This window comes from Anomaloglossus baeobatrachus, chromosome 1 (assembly GCF_048569485.1).
Source record: "Anomaloglossus baeobatrachus isolate aAnoBae1 chromosome 1, aAnoBae1.hap1, whole genome shotgun sequence".
In the NCBI taxonomy this organism is placed as follows: domain Eukaryota; kingdom Metazoa; phylum Chordata; class Amphibia; order Anura; family Aromobatidae; genus Anomaloglossus; species Anomaloglossus baeobatrachus.
This window is the reverse complement of record NC_134353.1, coordinates 964,387,920-964,410,111: the sequence shown is the minus strand read 5'-3', so window position 1 is coordinate 964,410,111 and position 22,192 is coordinate 964,387,920. Positions and strand designations below refer to the sequence as shown.

Genomic DNA, 22,192 nt, shown 5'->3' with positions numbered 1-22,192 from the left:
CACAGCAGAGCAGCCGGAGCTACGAGCAGAGCGCAGCACAGCAGAGCAGCCGGAGCTACGAGCAGAGCGCAGCACAGCAGAGCAGCCGGAGCTACGAGCAGAGCGCAGCACAGCAGAGCAGCCGGAGCTACGAGCAGAGCGCAACACAGCACAGCAGAGCAGAGCAGCCGGAGCTATGAGCAGAGCGCAGCACAGCACAGCAGAGCAGCCGGAGCTACGAGCAGAGCGCAGCACAGCAGAGCAGCCGGAGCTACGAGCAGAGCGCAGCACAGCAGAGCAGCCGGAGCTACGAGCAGAGCGCAGCACAGCAGAGCAGCCGGAGCTACGAGCAGAGCGCAGCACAGCACAGCAGAGCAGAGCAGCCGGAGCTACGAGCAGAGCGCAGCACAGCACAACAGAGCAGCCGGAGCTACGAGCAGAGCGCAGCACAGCACAGCACAGCAGCCAGAGCTACGAGCAGAGCGCAGCACAGCACAGCAGCCGGAGCTACGAGCAGAGTGCAGCACAGCACAGCAGCCAGAGCTACGAGCAGAGTGCAGCAAAGCACAGCACAGCAGCCGGAGCTACGAGCAGAGCACAGCACAGCAGCCGGAGCTACGAGCAGGGCGCAGCACAGCACAGCAGCCGGAGCTACGAGCAGAGCGCAGCACAGCAGCCGGAGCTATGAGCAGAGCGCAGCACAGCACAGCAGAGCAGCCGGAGCTACGAGCAGAGCGCAGCACAGTACAGCAGCCGGAGCTACGAGCAGAGCGCAACACAGCACAGCAGAGCAGCCAGAGCTATGAGCAGAGCGCAGCACAGCAGAGCAGAGCAGCTGGAGCTACGAGCAGAGCGCAGAACAGCACAGCAGCCAAAGCTACGAGCAGAGCGCAACACAGCACAGCAGAGCAGCCAGAGCTATGAGCAGAGCGCAGCACAGCAGCTGGAGCAACAGCGCAGCACAGCAGAGGATACACTGCAACATCAGAGAGCAGCACTGCAGAGGATACACTGCAACATCAGAGTGCAGCACTGCAGAGGATACACTGCAACATCAGAGTGCAGCACTGCAGAGGATACACTGCAACATCAGAGCGCAGCACTGCAGAGGATACACTGCAACATCAGAGCGCAGCACTGCAGAGGATACACTGCAACATCAGAGCGCAGCACAGCAGAGGATACACTGTAACATCAGAGCACAGCACTGCAGAGGATACACTAACATCAGAGCGCAGCACTGTAGAGGATACACTAACATCAGAGTGCAGCACTGTAGAGGATACACAGCAACATCAGAGTGCAGCACTGCAGAGGATACACTGTAACATCAGAGCGCAGCACTGCAGAGGATACACTGCAACATCAGAGCGCAGCACTGCAGAGGATACACTGCATCATCAGAGCGCAGCACTGCAGAGGATACACTGCATCATCAGAGCGCAGTACTGCAGAGGATACACTGCAACATCAGAGCGCAGCACTGCAGAGGATACACTGCATCATCAGAGCGCAGTACTGCAGAGGATACACTGCAACATCAGAGCGCAGCACTGCAGAGGATACACTGCATCATCAGAGCGCAGTACTGCAGAGGATACACTGCAACATCAGAGCGCAGCACTGCAGAGGATACACTGCAACATCAGAGCGCAGCACTGCAGAGGATACACTGTAACATCAAAGCGCAGCACAGCAGAGGATACACTGTAACATCAGAGCGCAGCACAGGATACACTGTAACATCAGAGCACAGCACAGCAGAGGATACACTGCAACATCAGAGCGCAGCACAGCAGAGTATACACTGTAACATCAAAGCACAGCACTGCACAGGATACACTGTAACATCAGAGCGCAGTACTGCACAGGATACACTGTAACATCAGATCACAGCACAGCAGAGGATACACTGCAACATCAGAGCGCAGCACAGCAGAGTACACACTGTAACATCAAAGCACAGCACTGCAGAGGATACACTGCGACATCAGAGCGCAGCACTGCAGAAGATACACTGCAACATCAGAGCGCAGCACTGCAGAGGATACACTGCAACATCAGAGCGCAGCACTGCAGAGGATACTCTGCAACATCAGCACGCAGCACTGCAGAGGATACACTGCAACATCAGAGCGCAGCACTGCAGAGGATACTCTGCAACATCAGAGCACAGCAGAGGATACACTGTAACATCAGAGCACAGCAGAGGATACACTGTAACATCAGAGCACAGCAGAGGATACACTGTAACATTAGAGCGCAGCACAGCAGAGGATACACTGTAACATCAGAGCGCAGCACTGTAGAGGATACACTGTAACATCAGAGCGCAGCACTGCAGAGGATACACTAACATCAGAGCGCAGCACTGCAGAGGATACACTAACATCAGAGCGTAGCACTGCAGAGGATACACTGTAACATCAGAGCGCAGCACTGCAGAGGATACACTGCAACATCAGAGCGCAGCACTGTAGAGAATACACTGCAACATCAGAGCGCAGCACTGCAGAGGATACACTGTAACATCAGAGCGCAGCACTGCAGAGGATACACTGCAACATCAGAGCGCAGCACTGCAGAGGATACACTGCAACATCAGAGCGCAGCACTGCAGAGGATACACTGTAACATCAGAGCGCAGCACTGTAGAGGATACACTGCAACATCAGAGCGCAGCACAGCAGAGGATACACTGTAACATCAGAGCGCAGCACTGCAGAGGATACACTGTAACATCAGAGCGCAGCACAGCAGAGGATACACTGCAACATCAGAGCACAGCAGAGGATACACTGCAACATCAGAGCGCATCACTGCAGAGGATACACTGTAACATCAGAGCGCAGCACTGCAGAGGATACACTGTAACATCAGAGCACAGCACTGCAGAGGATACACTGTAACACCAGAGCACAGCACTGCAGAGGATACACTGTAATATCAGTGCGCAGCACAGCAGAGGATACACTGTAACATCAGAGCGCAGCACTGCAGAGGATACACTGTAACATCAGAGCTCAGCACTGCAGAGGATACACTGTAACATCAGAGCGAAGCACAGCAGAGGATACACTGTAACATCAGAGCGCAGCACTGCAGAGGATACACTGCAACATTAGAGCACAGCACTGCAGAGGATACACTGTAACATCAGAGCACAGCACTGCAGAGGATACACTAACATCAGAGCACAGCACTGCAGAGGATACACTAACATCAGAGCGCAGCACTGCAGAGGATACACTGTAACATCAGAGCACAGCACAGCAGAGGATACACTGTAACATCAGAGCGCAGCACTGCAGAGGATACACTGCAACATCAGAGCGCAGCACTGCAGAGGATACACTGCAACATCAGAGCGCAGCACTGCAGAGGATACACTGCAACATCAGAGCGCAGCACTGCAGAGGATACACTGCAACATCAGAGCGCAGCACTGCAGAGGATACACTGTAACATCAGAGCGCAGCACTGTAGAGGATACACTGCAACATCAGAGCGCAGCACAGCAGAGGATACACTGTAACATCAGAGCGCAGCACTGCAGAGGATACACTGTAACATCAGAGCGCAGCACTGCAGAGGATACACTGCAACATCAGAGCACAGCACTGCAGAGGATACACTAACATCAGAGCACAGCACAGCAGAGGATACACTGTAACATCAGAGCGCAGCACAGCAGAGGATACACTAACATCAGAGCGCAGCACTGCAGAGGATACACTGTAACATCAGAGTGCAGCACTGCAGAGGATACACTAACATCAGAGCGCAGCACTGCAGAGGATACACTAACATCAGAGCGCAGCACTGCAGAGGATACACTGTAACATCAGAGCACAGCACTGCAGAGGATACACTGTAACATCAGAGCACAGCACTGCAGAGGATACACTGTAACATCAGAGCGCAGCACTGCAGAGGATACACTGTAATATCAGAGCGCAGCACAGCAGAGGATACACTGTAACATCAGAGCACAGCACAGCAGAGGATACACTGCAACATCAGAGCACAGCACAGCAGAGGATACACTGTAATATCAGTGCGCAGCACAGCAGAGGATACACTGTAACATCAGAGCGCAGCACTGCAGAGGATACACTAACATCAGAGCGGAGCACTGCAGAGGATACACTGTAACATCAGAGCGCAGCACTGCAGAGGATACACTAACATCAGAGCGGAGCACTGCAGAGGATACACTGCAACATCAGAGCGCAGCACTGCAGAGGATACACTGTAACATCAGAGCACAGCACAGCAGAGGATACACTGTAACATCAGAGCACAGCACAGCAGAGGATACACTGTAACAGCAGAGCACAGCACTGCAGAGGATACACTGTAACACCAGAGCACAGCACTGCAGAGGATACACTGTAATATCAGTGCGCAGCACAGCAGAGGATACACTGTAACATCAGAGCGCAGCACTGCAGAGGATACACTGTAACATCAGAGCACAGCACAGCAGAGGATACACTGTAACAGCAGAGCACAGCACTGCAGAGGATACACTGTAACACCAGAGCACAGCACTGCAGAGGATACACTGTAATATCAGTGCGCAGCACAGCAGAGGATACACTGTAACATCAGAGCGCAGCACAGCAGAGGATACACTGTAACAGCAGAGCGCAGCACTGCAGAGGATACACTGTAACATCAGAGCGCAGCACTGCAGAGGATACACTGTAACATCAGAGCGCAGCACAGCAGAGGATACACTGCAACATTAGAGCACAGCACTGCAGAGGATACACTGTAACATCAGAGCACAGCACTGCAGAGGATACACTAACATCAGAGCGCAGCACTGCAGAGGATACACTGTAACATCAGAGCACAGCACTGCAGAGGATACACTGTAACATCAGAGCACAGCACTGCAGAGGATACACTGTAACATCAGAGCACAGCAGAGGATACACTGTAACATCAGAGCACAGCACAGCAGAGGATACACTGCAACATCAGAGCACAGCACTGCAGAGGATACACTGTAATATCAGTGCGCAGCACAGCAGAGGATACACTGTAGCACCAGAGCGCAGCACAGCAGAGGATACACTGCAACATCAGTGCGCAGCACAGCAGAGGATACACTGCAACATCAGAGCGCAGCACAGCAGAGGATACACTGTAACATCAGAGCGCAGCACAGGATACACTGTAACATCAGAGCACAGTACTGCAGAGGATACACTGTAACATCAGAGTGCAGCACTGCAGAGGATACACTGCAACATTAGAGCACAGCACTGCAGAGGATACACTAACATCACAGCGCAGCACTGCAGAGTATACACTGTAACATCAGAGCACAGCAGAGGATACACTGCAACATCAGAGCGCAGCACAGCAGAGGATACACTGTAACATCAGAGCACAGCACAGCAGAGGATACACTGTAACATCAGAGCGCAGCACTGCAGAGGATACACTGTAGCACCAGAGCACAGCATGGAGACGCATAGCAGAGTTCAAACCAGTGCACCTGAAGAGCTGAGCAAAGTAAAGCAGAGAATGGAATCGCATAGTACAGCAGAGACCAGCGCAGCAGAGCACAGTACAATACATTAGAGACCAGCACAGTACAGCAGAGACCAGCACAGCAGAGACCAGCACAGTACAGTAGAGACCAGCGCAGCAGAGACCAGCACAGAACAACACAACACAATACAGCAGAGACCAGCGCAGCAGAGACCAGCACAGTACAGCACAACACAATACAGCAGAGACCAGAGCAGAGCACAGTACAGTAGAGACTAGCGCACCAGAGCACAGCACAACACAACACAATACAGCAGAGACCAGAGCAGAGCACAGCACAGTACAGTAGAGACTAGCGCACCAGAGCACAGCACAGTACAGCAGAGACCAGCGCAGCAGATCACAGCACAGTACAGCAGAGACCAGTGCAGCAGAGCACAGCACAGTATAGTAGTGACTAGCGCAGCAGAGCACAGCACAGTAGAGACTAGCGCACCAGAGCACAGCACAGTACAGCAAAGACCAGCGCAGCAGAGCACAGCACAGTATAGCAGAGACCAGCGCAGCAGAGCACAGCACAGTATAGCAAAGACCAGCGCAGCAGATCACAGCACAGTACAGCAGAGACCAGCGCAGCAGAGCACAGCACAGTACAGCAGAGACCAGAGCAGCAGAGCACAGCACAGTACAGTAGAGACCAGCGCAGTACAGCAGCTTTAATACACAGCCTCCTTCACTCCCTACATAGTGACCTCTGCACACAGCAGGCCAACAACATTCCTACATAGATAATATTATATTATATGATGGTCGCAGCTCACCTCCTCCACTCCGTGCAAAGTGACTTCTGCACACAGCAGGCACATAACAGTCCGATATAGAAGATACTAGGCAACAGTCACAGCTTACCTCCTGCGCTCCCTGTGCAGAGCAGTCCCACAACACTCTCATATAGAAGATATTATGTGATGGTCGCAGCTCACCTCCTCTGCTCCCTGCACAGTGACCTCGCCACAGATTACAGGAGGAGAACAGAGTGAGGATATGAATTGTGATCATCATGTTTTATCTTCTTGATTGCACTCTGTGATTTAGAGGTCAGTGTGTAGGTAGGGGAGAAGGTGTGCTGTACATTGTATATCCTATGGGATAGTGCTGCGGGCCTGCTGTGATCTGTGCAGAGGTCACTGTGGAGGGAGGTGGGAAGGCGCTGTGACTATCACCCATATATTTCTATGGCAATGTTGTGGGTGTTTCACACCTATCCCAGGTCCGGGATCTGCTCCCTTTGCCCCGGTCCAGTAGACTTTTTGTGCTCCATGTTGAGCTTTGCAGGTGGGCGGCTGCTCCCTGCGCTGAGCTTCCTAGAGCTATAGAAGGCTCCTAAAGACTCTCACCTGGGTCTGTGCACAGCAGCTGCCTGCGGCTTCCAGGACCACTGCTGACAATCTCCTGTCTGCAGTCTCCAGTCCTGCTGCTGTCTGTGCCCCGCCCGTCTGCTGCACCAGCGCCATGTACCCACCTGGACCTTATGTATCTCACCTAGTAAGTGCCTAACAGCGGGTATGCTTTGTCATCTGTGCAGGAAGGTGGAGGTGAGCTGTGATATCACAAACTGTCTTCTATATTGGATAGTGGTGTGTTCATGCTCTATGTCCTGTGCAGAGAGGAGGAGGTGAGCTGTAATATCACATATGTTCTATGGGATAGTGGTGTGTTCATGTTCTGCGGCTTGTGCAGTGGTCTATATACAGGGAGGAGCAGGTGAGCTGTGATATATTATTTTCTATTGGATAGTGGTGTGTTCATGGTCTGTGTCTTGTGCAGAGAGGAGGTGAGCTGTGATATCATATCTTCTATCGGTTAGTGGTGTGTTCATGTTCTGCGGCCTGTGCAGTGGTCTTTATGCAGGGAGGAGGAGGTGAGCTGTGACATCACACAGTATCTTCTTTGGAAGAGTGTTATTTGCATACTATCTGTGCAGGTAGAGGTCACTGTGCAGGAAGGAGAGGAGGTGAGCTGACAGCATCACCTGACAGTGGAAAGCGACAGTGCTCTCCCCTCTGCCCTGGCTCGCTCAGTGCCCTGTGTGGCGGTGAGGTGGCAGCACGTGGGTATAACCGTTATGTGACCCGTGTCCTCTATGTGAGTTATTGGAGGAGCGCAGGGATTTGTGGTTGTTGGTGGAGGGTTTATTACACCGCCATGCTGTGCTGCGCAGATGTGCGGGGTGATGCTCCGCTGTGGACACCTGGAGCCTGCGCCTGTTACTGTGCAGCTCCAGCTGTTATATGGAGAAGTGCGCGGCTGTAATCACAGCGGGAGGAAACCACGGCAACCGCTACAGGGGGACCAGGGCTGGATGGGATGCCCCCTCCCCGTGTATCTCAGCTGCTGCTGACCAGGGCTGGATGAGATGCACCCTCCCCGTGTATCTCAGCTGCTGCTGACTGGGGTCTGGATGAGATGCCCCCTCCCTGTGTATCTCAGCTGCTGCTGACTGGGATCTGGATGAGATGCACCCTCCCCGTGTATCTCAGCTGCTGCTGACCAGGGCTGGATGGGATGCCCCCTCCCCGTGTATCTCAGCTGCTGCTGACCAGGGCTGGATGAGATGCACCCTCCCCGTGTATCTCAGCTGCTGCTGACCAGGGATGGATGAGATGCACCCTCCCCGTGTATCTCAGCTGCTGCTGACCAGGGCTGGATGAGATGCCCCCTCCCTGTGTATCTCAGCTGCTGCTGACCAGGGCTGGATGAGATGCCCCCTCCCCGTGTATCTCAGCTGCTGCTGACTGGGGTCTGGATGAGATGCCCCCTCCCCGTGTATCTCAGCTGCTGCTGACCGGGGTCTGGATGAGATGCCCCCTCCCCGTGTATCTCAGCTGCTGCTGACTGGGATCTGGATGAGATGCACCCTCCCAGTGTATCTCAGCTGCTGCTGACTGGGGTCTGGATGAGATGCCCCCTCCCTGTGTATCTCAGCTGCTGCTGACCGGGGTCTGGATGAGATGCCCCCTCCCCGTGTATCTCAGCTGCTGCTGACTGGGATCTGGATGGGATGCACCCTCCCCGTGTATCTCAGCTGCTGCTGACTGGGATCTGGATGAGATGCCCCCTCCCCGTGTATCTCAGCTGCTGCTGACTGGGGTCTGGATGAGATGCCCCCTCCCCGTGTGTCTCAGCTGCCTGCTGCTGACCGGGGTCTGGATGAGATGCACCCTCCCCGTGTATCTCAGCTGCTGCTGACCGGGGTCTGGATGAGATGCCCCCTCCCCGTGTATCTCAGCTGCTGCTGACTGGGATCTGGATGAGATGCCCCCTCCCCGTGTATCTCAGCTGCTGCTGACCGGGGTCTGGATGAGATGCCCCCTCCCCGTGTATCTCAGCTGCTGCTGACCGGGGTCTGGATGGGATGCCCCCTCCCCGTGTATCTCAGCTGCTGCTGACTGGGGTCTGGATGAGATGCCCCCTCCCCGTGTATCTCAGCTGCTGCTGACCGGGGTCTGGATGGGATGCCCCCTCCCCGTGTATCTCAGCTGCTGCTGACCGGGGTCTGGATGAGATGCAAAAACGCTGCAAAATACTGGTCAAGGGGGTCCGGAAAAATCTGCATCCAGTGCACACATAATCCAGCCCTGGAAACCAGTGCAACAATGTATCAGTCTGTGCACAGCTGAGGATCCGGCAGATCCAACCCCACACCCGGGAATCACTCCCATCATCACATACAAAGGTCCGTACACTGCACTGACACAATGTAACAGATATCACTGCTCCGTACACTGCACTGACACAATGTAACAGATATCACTGCTCCATACACTGCACTGACACAATGTAACAGATACCAGATCTCTGCTCCATACACTGCACTGACACAATGTAACAGATACCAGATCTCTGCTCCATACACTGCACTGACACAATGTAATAGATCAGATCTCTCCTCCGTACACTGCACTGACACAATGTAACAGATATCAGATCTCTCCTCCGTACACTGCACTGACACAATGTAACAGATATCAGATCTCTGCTCCGTACACTGCACTGACACAATGTAACAGATATCACTGCTCCGTACACTGCACTGACACAATGTAACAGATATCATCTCTCTGCTCCGTACACTGCACTGACACAATGTAACAGATATCACTGCTCCGTACACTGCACTGACACAATGTAACAGATATCACTGCTCCGTACACTGCACTGACACAATGTAACAGATATCACTGCTCCGTACACTGCACTGACACAATGTAACATATATCACTGCTCTGTACACTGCACTGACACAATGTAACAGATATCACTGCTCCGTACACTGCACTGACACAATGTAACAGATATCACTGCTCCGTACACTGCACTGACACAATGTAACAGATATCAGCTCTCTGCTCCGTACACTGCACTGACACAATGTAACAGATCTCTGCTTCGTACACTGCACTGACACAATGTAACAGATATCACTGCTCCGTACACTGCACTGACACAATGTAACAGATATCTCTGCTCCGTACACTGCACTGACACAATGTAACAGATATCAGCTCTCTGCTCCGTACACTGCACTGACACAATGTAACAGATATCACTGCTCCGTACACTGCACTGACACAATGTAACAGATATCACTGCTCCGTACACTGCACTGACACAATGTAACAGATATCACTGCTCCGTACACTGCACTGACACAATGTAACAGATATCACTGCTCCGTACACTGCACTGACACAATGTAACAGATATCATCTCTCTGCTCCGTACACTGCACTGACACAATGTAACAGATATCACTGCTCCGTACACTGCACTGACACAATGTAACAGATATCACTGCTCCGTACACTGCACTGACACAATGTAACAGATATCACTGCTCCGTACACTGCACTGACACAATGTAACAGATATCAGCTCTCTGCGCCGTAAATTGCACTGACACAATGTAACAGATATCACTGCTCCATACACTGCACTGACACAATGTAACAGATATCACTGCTCTGTACACTGCACTGACACAATGTAACAGATATCTCTGCTCCGTACACTGCACTGACACAATGTAACAGATATCAGCTCTCTGCTCCGTACACTGCACTGACACAATGTAACAGATATCAGCTCTCTGCTCCGTACACTGCACTGACACAATGTAACAGATATCAGCTCTCTGCTCCGTACACTGCACTGACACAATGTAACAGATCTCTGCTCCATACACTGCACTGACACAATGTAACAGATATCAGATCTCTGCTCCATACACTGCACTGACACAATGTAACAGATCTCTGCTCCATACACTGCACTGACACAATGTAACAGATCTCTGCTTCGTACACTGCACTGACACAATGTAACAGATATCAGCTCTCTGCTCCGTACACTGCACTGACACAATGTAACAGATATCACTGCTCCGTACACTGCACTGACACAATGTAACAGATCTCTGTCCGTACACTGCACTGACACAATGCAACAGATATCACTGCTCCGTACACTGCACTGACACAATGTAACAGATATCACTGCTCCGTACACTGCACTGACACAATGTAACAGATATCACTGCTCCGTACACTGCACTGACACAATGTAACAGATATCACTGCTCCGTACACTGCACTGACACAATGTAACAGATATCAGCTCTCTGCTCCGTACACTGCACTGACACAATGTAACAGATATCACTGCTCCATACACTGCACTGACACAATGTAACAGATATCACTGCTCCGTACACTGCACTGACACAATGTAACAATCACTGCTCCGTACACTGCACTGACACAATGTAACAGATATCACTGCTCCGTACACTGCACTGACACAATGTAACAGATATCACTGCTCCGTACACTGCACTGACACAATGTAACAGATATCAGATCTCTCCTCCGTACACTGCACTGACACAATGTAACAGATACCAGATCTCTGCTCCGTACACTGCACTGACACAATGTAACAGATATCACTGCTCCGTACACTGCACTGACACAATGTAACAGATATCAGATCACTGCTCCATACACTGCACTGACACAATGTAACAGATATCACTGCTCCGTACACTGCACTGACACAATGTAACAGATATCACTGCTCTGTACACTGCACTGACACAATGTAACAGATATCTCTGCTCCGTACACTGCACTGACACAATGTAACAGATATCACTGCTCCATACACTGCACTGACACAATGTAACAGATATCAGATCTCTGCTCCGTACACTGCACTGACACAATGTAACAGATATCACTGCTCCGTACACTGCACTGACACAATGTAACAGATATCAGCTCTCTGCTCCGTACACTGCACTGACACAATGTAACAGATATCTCTGCTCCGTACACTGCACTGACACAATGTAACAGATATCACTGCTCTGTACACTGCACTGACACAATGTAACAGATATCACTGCTCCATACACTGCACTGACACAATGTAACAGCTCTCTGCTCCGTACACTGCACTGACACAATGTAACAGATATCACTGCTCCATACACTGCACTGACACAATGTAACAGATATCTCTGCTCCGTACACTGCACTGACACAATGTAACAGATATCACTGCTCCGTACACTGCACTGACACAATGTAACAGATATCACTGCTCCGTACACTGCACTGACACAATGTAACAGATATCAGATCACTGCTCCATACACTGCACTGACACAATGTAACAGATATCACTGCTCCGTACACTGCACTGACACAATGTAACAGATATCACTGCTCTGTACACTGCACTGACACAATGTAACAGATATCTCTGCTCCGTACACTGCACTGACACAATGTAACAGATATCACTGCTCCATACACTGCACTGACACAATGTAACAGATATCAGATCTCTGCTCCGTACACTGCACTGACACAATGTAACAGATATCACTGCTCCGTACACTGCACTGACACAATGTAACAGATATCAGCTCTCTGCTCCGTACACTGCACTGACACAATGTAACAGATATCTCTGCTCCGTACACTGCACTGACACAATGTAACAGATATCACTGCTCTGTACACTGCACTGACACAATGTAACAGATATCACTGCTCCATACACTGCACTGACACAATGTAACAGCTCTCTGCTCCGTACACTGCACTGACACAATGTAACAGATATCACTGCTCCATACACTGCACTGACACAATGTAACAGATATCTCTGCTCCGTACACTGCACTGACACAATGTAACAGATATCACTGCTCCGTACACTGCACTGACACAATGTAACAGATATCAGCTCTCTGCTCCATACAGTGCACTGACACAATGTAACAGATCTCTGCTCCATACACTGCACTGACACAATGTAACAGATATCACTGCTCCGTACACTGCACTGACACAATGTAACAGATATCAGATCACTGCTCCATACACTGCACTGACACAATGTAACAGATATCACTGCTCCGTACACTGCACTGACACAATGTAACAGATCTCTGTCCGTACACTGCACTGACACAATGTAACAGATATCACTGCTCCGTACACTGCACTGACACAATGTAACAGATATCACTGCTCCGTACACTGCACTGACACAATGTAACAGATATCACTGCTCCGTACACTGCACTGACACAATGTAACAGATACCAGATCTCTGCTCCGTACACTGTACTGACACAATGTAACAGATATCTCTGCTCCGTACACTGCACTGACACAATGTAACAGATATCAGATCACTGCTCCATACACTGCACTGACACAATGTAACAGATATCTCTGCTCCGTACACTGCACTGACACAATGTAACAGATATCACTGCTCTGTACACTGCACTGACACAATGTAACAGATATCTCTGCTCCGTACACTGCACTGACACAATGCAACAGATATCACTGCTCCGTACACTGCACTGACACAATGTAACAGATATCACTGCTCCGTACACTGCACTGACACAATGTAACAGATATCATCTCTCTGCTCCGTACACTGCACTGACACAATGTAACAGATATCACTGCTCCGTACACTGCACTGACACAATGTAACAGATATCACTGCTCCGTACACTGCACTGACACAATGTAACAGATATCACTGCTCCGTACACTGCACTGACACAATGTAACAGATATCAGATCTCTGCTCTGTACACTGCACTGACACAATGTAACAGATATCACTGCTCCGTACACTGCACTGACACAATGTAACAGATATCAGTTCTCTGCGCCGTAAATTGCACTGACACAATGTAACAGATATCACATCTCTGCTCCATACACTGCACTGACACAATGTAACAGATCTCTGCTCCATACACTGCACTGACACAATGTAACAGATCTCTGCTTCGTACACTGCACTGACACAATGTAACAGATATCACTGCTCCGTACACTGCACTGACACAATGTAACAGATATCAGCTCTCTGCTCCATACACTGCACTGACACAATGTAACAGCTCTCTGCTCCGTACACTGCACTGACACAATGTAACAGATATCACTGCTCCGTACACTGCACTGACACAATGTAACAGATATCAGCTCTCTGCTCCATACAGTGCACTGACACAATGTAACAGATCTCTGCTCCATACACTGCACTGACACAATGTAACAGATATCAGCTCTCTGCTCCGTACACTGCACTGACACAATGTAACAGATATCACTGCTCCGTACACTGCACTGACACAATGTAACAGATCTCTGTCCGTACACTGCACTGACACAATGTAACAGATCTCTGTCCGTACACTGCACTGACACAATGTAACAGATATCACTGCTCCGTACACTGCACTGACACAATGTAACAGATATCACTGCTCCGTACACTGCACTGACACAATGTAACAGATATCACTGCTCCGTACACTGCACTGACACAATGTAACAGATATCACTGCTCCGTACACTGCACTGACACAATGTAACAGATATCACTGCTCCGTACACTGCACTGACACAATGTAACAGATATCAGCTCTCTGCTCCGTACACTGCACTGACACAATGTAACAGATATCAGATCACTGCTCCATACACTGCACTGACACAATGTAACAGATATCTCTGCTCCGTACACTGCACTGACACAATGTAACAGATATCACTGCTCTGTACACTGCACTGACACAATGTAACAGATATCACTGCTCTGTACACTGCACTGACACAATGTAACAGATATCACTGCTCCGTACACTGCACTGACACAATGTAACAGATATCATCTCTCTGATCCATACACTGCACTGACACAATGTAACAGATAGCATCTCTCTGCTCCGTACACTGCACTGACACAATGTAACAGATATCAGATCTCTGCTCCGTACACTGCACTGACACAATGTAACAGATATCACTGCTCCGTACACTGCACTGACACAATGTAACAGATATCACTGCTCCGTACACTGCACTGACACAATGTAACAGATATCATCTCTCTGATCCATACACTGCACTGACACAATGTAACAGATAGCATCTCTCTGCTCCGTACACTGCACTGACACAATGTAACAGATATCAGATCTCTGCTCCGTACACTGCACTGACACAATGTAACAGATATCAGATCTCTGCTCTGTACACTGCACTGACACAATGTAACAGATATCAGATCACTGCTCTGTACACTGCACTGACACAATGTAACAGATCTCTGCTCCGTACTCTGCACTGACACAATGTAACAGATATCAGATATCTGCTCCGTACACTGCACTGACACAATGTAACAGATCTCTGCTCCGTACACTGCACTGACACAATGTAACAGATATCACTGCTCCATACACTGCACTGACACAATGTAACAGATATCACTGCTCCATACACTGCACTGACACAATGTAACAGATCTCTGCTCCGTACACTGCACTGACACAATGTAACAGATCTCTGCTCCGTACACTGCACTGACACAATTCAACAGATATCACTGCTCCGTACACTGCACTGACACAATGTAACAGATATCAGATCACTCCTCCGTACACTGCACTGACACAATGTAACAGATATCACTGCTCCGTACACTGCACTGACACAATGTAACAGATATCAGATCTCTCCTCCGTACACTGCACTGACACAATGTAACAGATATCACTGCTCCGTACACTGCACTGACACAATGTAACAGATATCACTGCTCCGTACACTGCACTGACACAATGTAACAGATATCAGATCACTGCTCCGTACACTGCACTGACACAATGTAACAGATATCACTGCTCCGTACACTGCACTGACACAATGTAACAGATATCTCTCCTCCGTACACTGCACTGACACAGACACAATGTAACAGATATCAGATCTCTCCTCCGTACACTGCACTGACACAATGTAACAGATCTCTGCTCCGTATACTGCACTGACACAATGTAACAGATATCAGCTCTCTGCTCCGTACACTGCACTGACACAATGTAACAGATATCTCTGCTCCATACACTGCACTGACACAATGTAACAGATATCTCTGCTCCGTACACTGCACTGACACAATGTAACAGATATCACTGCTCCGTACACTGCACTGACACAATGTAACAGATATCACTGCTCCGTACACTGCACTGACACAATGTAACAGATATCACTGCTCCGTACACTGCACTGACACAATGTAACAGATCTCTGTCCGTACACTGCACTGACACAATGCAACAGATATCAGCTCTCTGCTCCGTACACTGCACTGACACAATGTAACAGATATCACTGCACTGACACAATGTAACAGATATCACTGCTCCGTACACTGCACTGACACAATGTAACATATATCACTGCTCCGTACACTGCACTGACACAATGTAACAGATATCACTGCTCCGTACACTGCACTGACACAATGTAACAGATATCTCTGCTCCGTACACTGCACTGACACAATGTAACAGACATCACTGCTCCGTACACTGCACTGACACAATGTAACAGATATCACTGCTCCGTACACTGCACTGACACAATGTAACAGATATCTCTGCTCCGTACACTGCACTGACACAATGTAACAGATATCTCTGCTCCGTACACTGCACTGACACAATGTAACAGATATCACTGCTCCGTACACTGCACTGACACAATGTAACAGATATCACTGCTCCGTACACTGCACTGACACAATGTAACAGATATCTCTGCTCCGTACACTGCACTGACACAATGTAACAGATATCACTGCTCCGTACACTGCACTGACACAATGTAACAGATATCAGCTCTCTGCTCCGTACACTGCACTGACACAATGTAACAGATATCTCTGCTCCGTACACTGCACTGACACAATGTAACATATATCACTGCTCCGTACACTGCACTGACACAATGTAACAGATATCACTGCTCCGTACACTGCACTGACACAATGTAACAGATATCAGCTCTCTGCTCCATACACTGCACTGACACAATGTAACAGATATCTCTGCTCCGTACACTGCACTGACACAATGTAACAGATATCACTGCTCTGTACACTGCACTGACACAATGTAACAGATATCACTGCTCCGTACACTGCACTGACACAATGTAACAGATATCACTGCTCCGTACACTGCACTGACACAATGTAACAGATATCACTGCTCCGTACACTGCACTGACACAATGTAACAGATATCAGAGGTGACTAAACTGACACAGTTACACTGAGGTCACATGTCCAGTGATCATCCGTTAGTTGATCACTTTTGATCCATCCGTTATATATCAGATATACATATTGATCTGTTATTGGATCCGTCCTACGTAGACTCCAATGTTAAAAAATGGATCCGGCAGAATCTGTAATCTACATTGCACATAAGTTGCATTTGCAAAACATTTCTTCCCAGCGGATCTGTGATGAGGGATCTGAGGGATCTGTGATGAGGGATCTGAGGGATCTGTGATGAGGGATCTGTGATGAGGGATCTGTGATGAGGGATCTGTGATGAGGGATCTGTGATGAGGGATCTGTGATGAGGGATCTGTGATGAGGGATCTGTGATGAGGGATCTGAGGGATCTGTGATGAGGGATCTGAGGGATCTGTGATGAGGGATCTGAGGGATCTGTGATGAGGGATCTGAGGGATCTGTGATGAGGGATCTGAGGGATCTGTGATGAGGGATCTGAGGGATCTGTGATGAGGGATCTGAGGGATCTGAGGGATCTGTGATGAGGGATCTGTGATGAGGGATCTGTGATGAGGGGTGATCCAGGACGTGGTCCCGCTCGCCTCTTACCTTCAGCACCCCGCACTGCCTCTCCTGCAGCCCCGCATAGTGAGGAGGAGTTCAGCTCCGGAGGCTTCTGCTTTGGAAAAACTCAAAAAACTCAGAGCAAATTGAGAAGAAAAATAGAAATCTGAGAGAGCGAAGCCCAGAGCCCACCCCTCCCCCAGCGCTGCAACCCGAGCCCGGGCCCTGGGAGCCGGCCAGCAGCGAGCAGAGGGACCTACAGCGCAGGCGCAGACACACAGGACCGACACCGCAGCACAACACCATATACACCAAGACAGCAGCGCAGCCCCCCCGCAACACAGAAACGACACCGCAGCACAACACCGGACCCCCATATACACCAACACAGCAGCGCAGCCCCCCTGCAACACAGAAACGACACCGCAGCACAACACCGGACCCCCATATACACCAAGACAGCAGCGCAGCCCCCCCGCAACACAGAAACGACACCGCAGCACAACACCGAACCCCCATATACACCAACACAGCAGCGCAGCCCCCCTGCAACACAGAAACGACACCGCAGCACAACACCGGACCCCCATATACACCAAGACAGCAGCGCAGCCCCCCTGCAACACAGAAACGACACCGCAGCACAACACCGGACCCCCATATACACCAAGACAGCAGCGCAGCCCCCCCGCAACACAGAAACGACACCGCAGCACAACACCGGACCCCCATATACACCAACACAGCAGCGCAGCCCCCCTGCAACACAGAAACGACACCGCAGCACAACACCGGACGCCCATATACACCAACACAGCAGCGCAGCCCCCCTGCAACACAGAAACGACACCGCAGCACAACACCGGACCCCCATATACACCAACACAGCAGCGCAGCCCCCCTGCAACACAGGACTGACACCGCAGCATAATACAGGACCCCCCATATACACCGCACTATATAACACCGGACCCCCCCATGTACACCGCACTATATACACAAAGACAGCAGCACAGCCCCCCCGCAACACAGGACCGACACCGCAGCACACCACCGGACCCCCATATACACCAACACAGCAGCGCAGCCCCCCTGCAACACAGAAACGACACCGCAGCACAACACCGGACCCCCATATACACCAACACAGCAGCGCAGCCCCCCCGCAACACAGAAACGACACCGCAGCACAACACCGGACCCCCATATACACCAACACAGCAGCGCAGCCCCCCTGCAACACAGAAACGACACCGCAGCACAACACCGGACCCCCATATACACCAAGACAGCAGCGCAGCCCCCCTACAACACAGAAACGACACCGCAGCACAACACCGGACCCCCATATACACCAACACAGCAGCGCAGCCCCCCTGCAACACAGAAACGACACCGCAGCACAACACCGGACCCCCATATACACCAACACAGCAGCACAGCCCCCCTGCAACACAGAAACGACACCGCAGCACAACACCGGACCCCCATATACACCAACACAGCAGCGCAGCCCCCCTGCAACACAGAAACGACACCGCAGCACAACACCGGACCCCCATATACACCAACACAGCAGCGCAGCCCCCCTGCAACACAGAAACGACACCGCAGCACAACACCGGACCCCCATATACACCAAGACAGCAGCGCAGCCCCCCTACAACACAGAAACGACACCGCAGCACAACACCGAACCCCCATATACACCAAGACAGCAGCGCAGCCCCCCCGCAACACAGGACTGACACCGCAGCATAATACAGGACCCCCCATATACACCGCACTATATAACACCGGACCCCCCCATGTACACCGCACTATATACACAAAGACAGCAGCACAGCCCCCCCCGCAACACAGGACCGACACCGCAGCACAACACCGGACCCCCATATACACCAACACAGCAGCGCAGCCCCCCTGCAACACAGAAACGACACCGCAGCACAACACCGGACCCCCATATACACCAAGACAGCAGCGCAGCCCCCCTACAACACAGAAACGACACCGCAGCACAACACCGAACCCCCATATACACCAACACAGCAGCGCAGCCCCCCCGCAACACAGGACTGACACCGCAGCATAATACAGGACCCCCCATATACACCGCACTATATAACACCGGACCCCCCCATGTACACCGCACTATATACACAAAGACAGCAGCACAGCCCCCCCCGCAACACAGGACCGACACCGCAGCACAACACCGGACCCCCATATACACCAACACAGCAGCGCAGCCCCCCTGCAACACAGAAACGACACCGCAGCACAACACCGGACCCCCATATACACCAAGACAGCAGCGCAGCCCCCCTACAACACAGAAACGACACTGCAGCACAACACCGGACCCCCATATACACCAAGACAGCAGCGCAGCCCCCCCGCAACACAGGACTGACACCGCAGCATAATACAGGACCCCCATATACACCAAGACAGCAGCGCAGCCCCCCCGCAACACAGAAACGACACCGCAGCACAACACCGGACCCCCATATACACCAACACAGCAGCGCAGCCCCCCCGCAACACAGGACTGACACCGCAGCATAATACAGGACCCCCCATATACACCGCACTATATAACACCGGACCCCCCCATGTACACCGCACTATATACACAAAGACAGCAGCACAGCCCCCCCCGCAACACAGGACCGACACCGCAGCACAACACCGGACCCCCATATACACCAACACAGCAGCGCAGCCCCCCTGCAACACAGAAACGACACCGCAGCACAACACCGGACCCCCATATACACCAAGACAGCAGCGCAGCCCCCCTACAACACAGAAACGACACTGCAGCACAACACCGGACCCCCATATACACCAAGACAGCAGCGCAGCCCCCCCGCAACACAGGACTGACACCGCAGCATAATACAGGACCCCCCATATACACCGCACTATATAACACCGGACCCCCCCATGTACACCGCACTATATACACAAAGACAGCAGCGCAGCCCCCCCCCCGGTCAACACAGAAACGACACCGCACCATATCACTCTATGACATATAACACCGGGCCCCCCATATACATCGCACAATATAACACTGGGCCCCCCATATACAAAGTGCACAAGCTCCCAGCACCGCACTGCTCCATATAACCCCGTGTCACCCTCATATAACACTGGAGTGCACCACATAAAACCGCACCATATACCACGGTCTCATTACACAGCGCGGCCCCATTTACCATAATTCTTCTGTCATCCTCAGTTACCTCCAAGAAAACATTAACAAACATCATTGCTTTTGCATCAAAAGGGCTTTACAGGCGAGGACATCGCTGCTCTTAAGATCATCCCTAAATCCACCGTTTATCAGATGAACAGTAACAGAATCTAAAGAGGAGCAAAGAAAAGGGATCTCCTCTGATGGAGCCAGGCTGTGATCTCTAGAAGAATCCGTGTCCGAAGAGGAGAAAGTGACCTCACCTGGAGGCCTGAGTGTGACAGGAGGAACTCCTCCTGAGACCACTCGTGTGGGGGCTTCTCATCCATGGAGGGGTCACTCACAATGTGTGGAGGCTTCTCATCCATGGAGGAGGTCACTCACAATGTGTGGGGGCTTCTCATCCATGGAGGGGTCACTCACAATGTGTGGAGGCTTCTCATCCATGGAGGGGTCACTCACAATGTGTGGAGGCTTCTCATCCATGGAGGAGGTCACTCACAATGTGTGGAGGCTTCTCATCCATGGAGGGGTCAGTCACAATATGTGGGGGCTTCTCATCCATGGAGGGGATCACTCACAATATGTGGGGGCTTCTCATCCATGGAGGGGTCACTCACAATGTGTGGGGGTTTCTCATCCATGGAGGGGGTCACTCACAATGTGTGGAGGCTTCTCATCCATGGAGGGGATCACTCACAATGTGTGGGGACTTCTCATCCATGGAGAGGGTCACTCACAATGTGTGGAGGCTTCTCATCCATGGAGGGGGTCACTCACAATGTGTGGAGGCTTCTCATCCATGGAGGGGGTCACTCACAATGTGTGGGAGCTTCTCATCCATGGAGGTGATCACTCACAATGTGTGGGAGCTTCTCATCCATGGAGGGGATCACTCACAATGTGTGGAGGCTTCTCATCCATGGAGGTGATCACTCACAATGTGTGGGGGCTTCTCATCCATGGAGGGGATCACTCACAATATGTGGGGGCTTCTCATCCATGGAGGGGTCACTCACAATGTGTGGGGGTTTCTCATCCATGGAGGGGGTCACTCACAATGTGTGGAGGCTTCTCATCCATGGAGGGGATCACTCACAATGTGTGGGGACTTCTCATCCATGGAGAGGGTCACTCACAATGTGTGGAGGCTTCTCATCCATGGAGGGGGTCACTCACAATGTGTGGAGGCTTCTCATCCATGGAGGGGGTCACTCACAATGTGTGGGAGCTTCT

At 51.1% G+C, this 22,192-nt stretch overlaps 1 protein-coding gene across 3 annotated transcripts in view; it reads right to left on the bottom strand.

The window, feature by feature from the left end:
* The window catches only part of IL11RA (interleukin 11 receptor subunit alpha), a 224,043-nt gene that overhangs the window by 137,629 nt on the left and 64,222 nt on the right, over positions 1–22,192 (bottom strand). The window contains exon 1 of one of the 3 annotated variants that reach the window (XM_075330043.1): positions 17,797–17,945. The exons of the other annotated variants lie outside the window; for them this stretch is intronic. The gene's annotated coding sequence lies outside the window, so the exon portion shown is untranslated. Of the gene's footprint in view, positions 1–17,796; positions 17,946–22,192 lie in introns of those variants that run through there. 3 annotated transcript variants of the gene reach the window in all.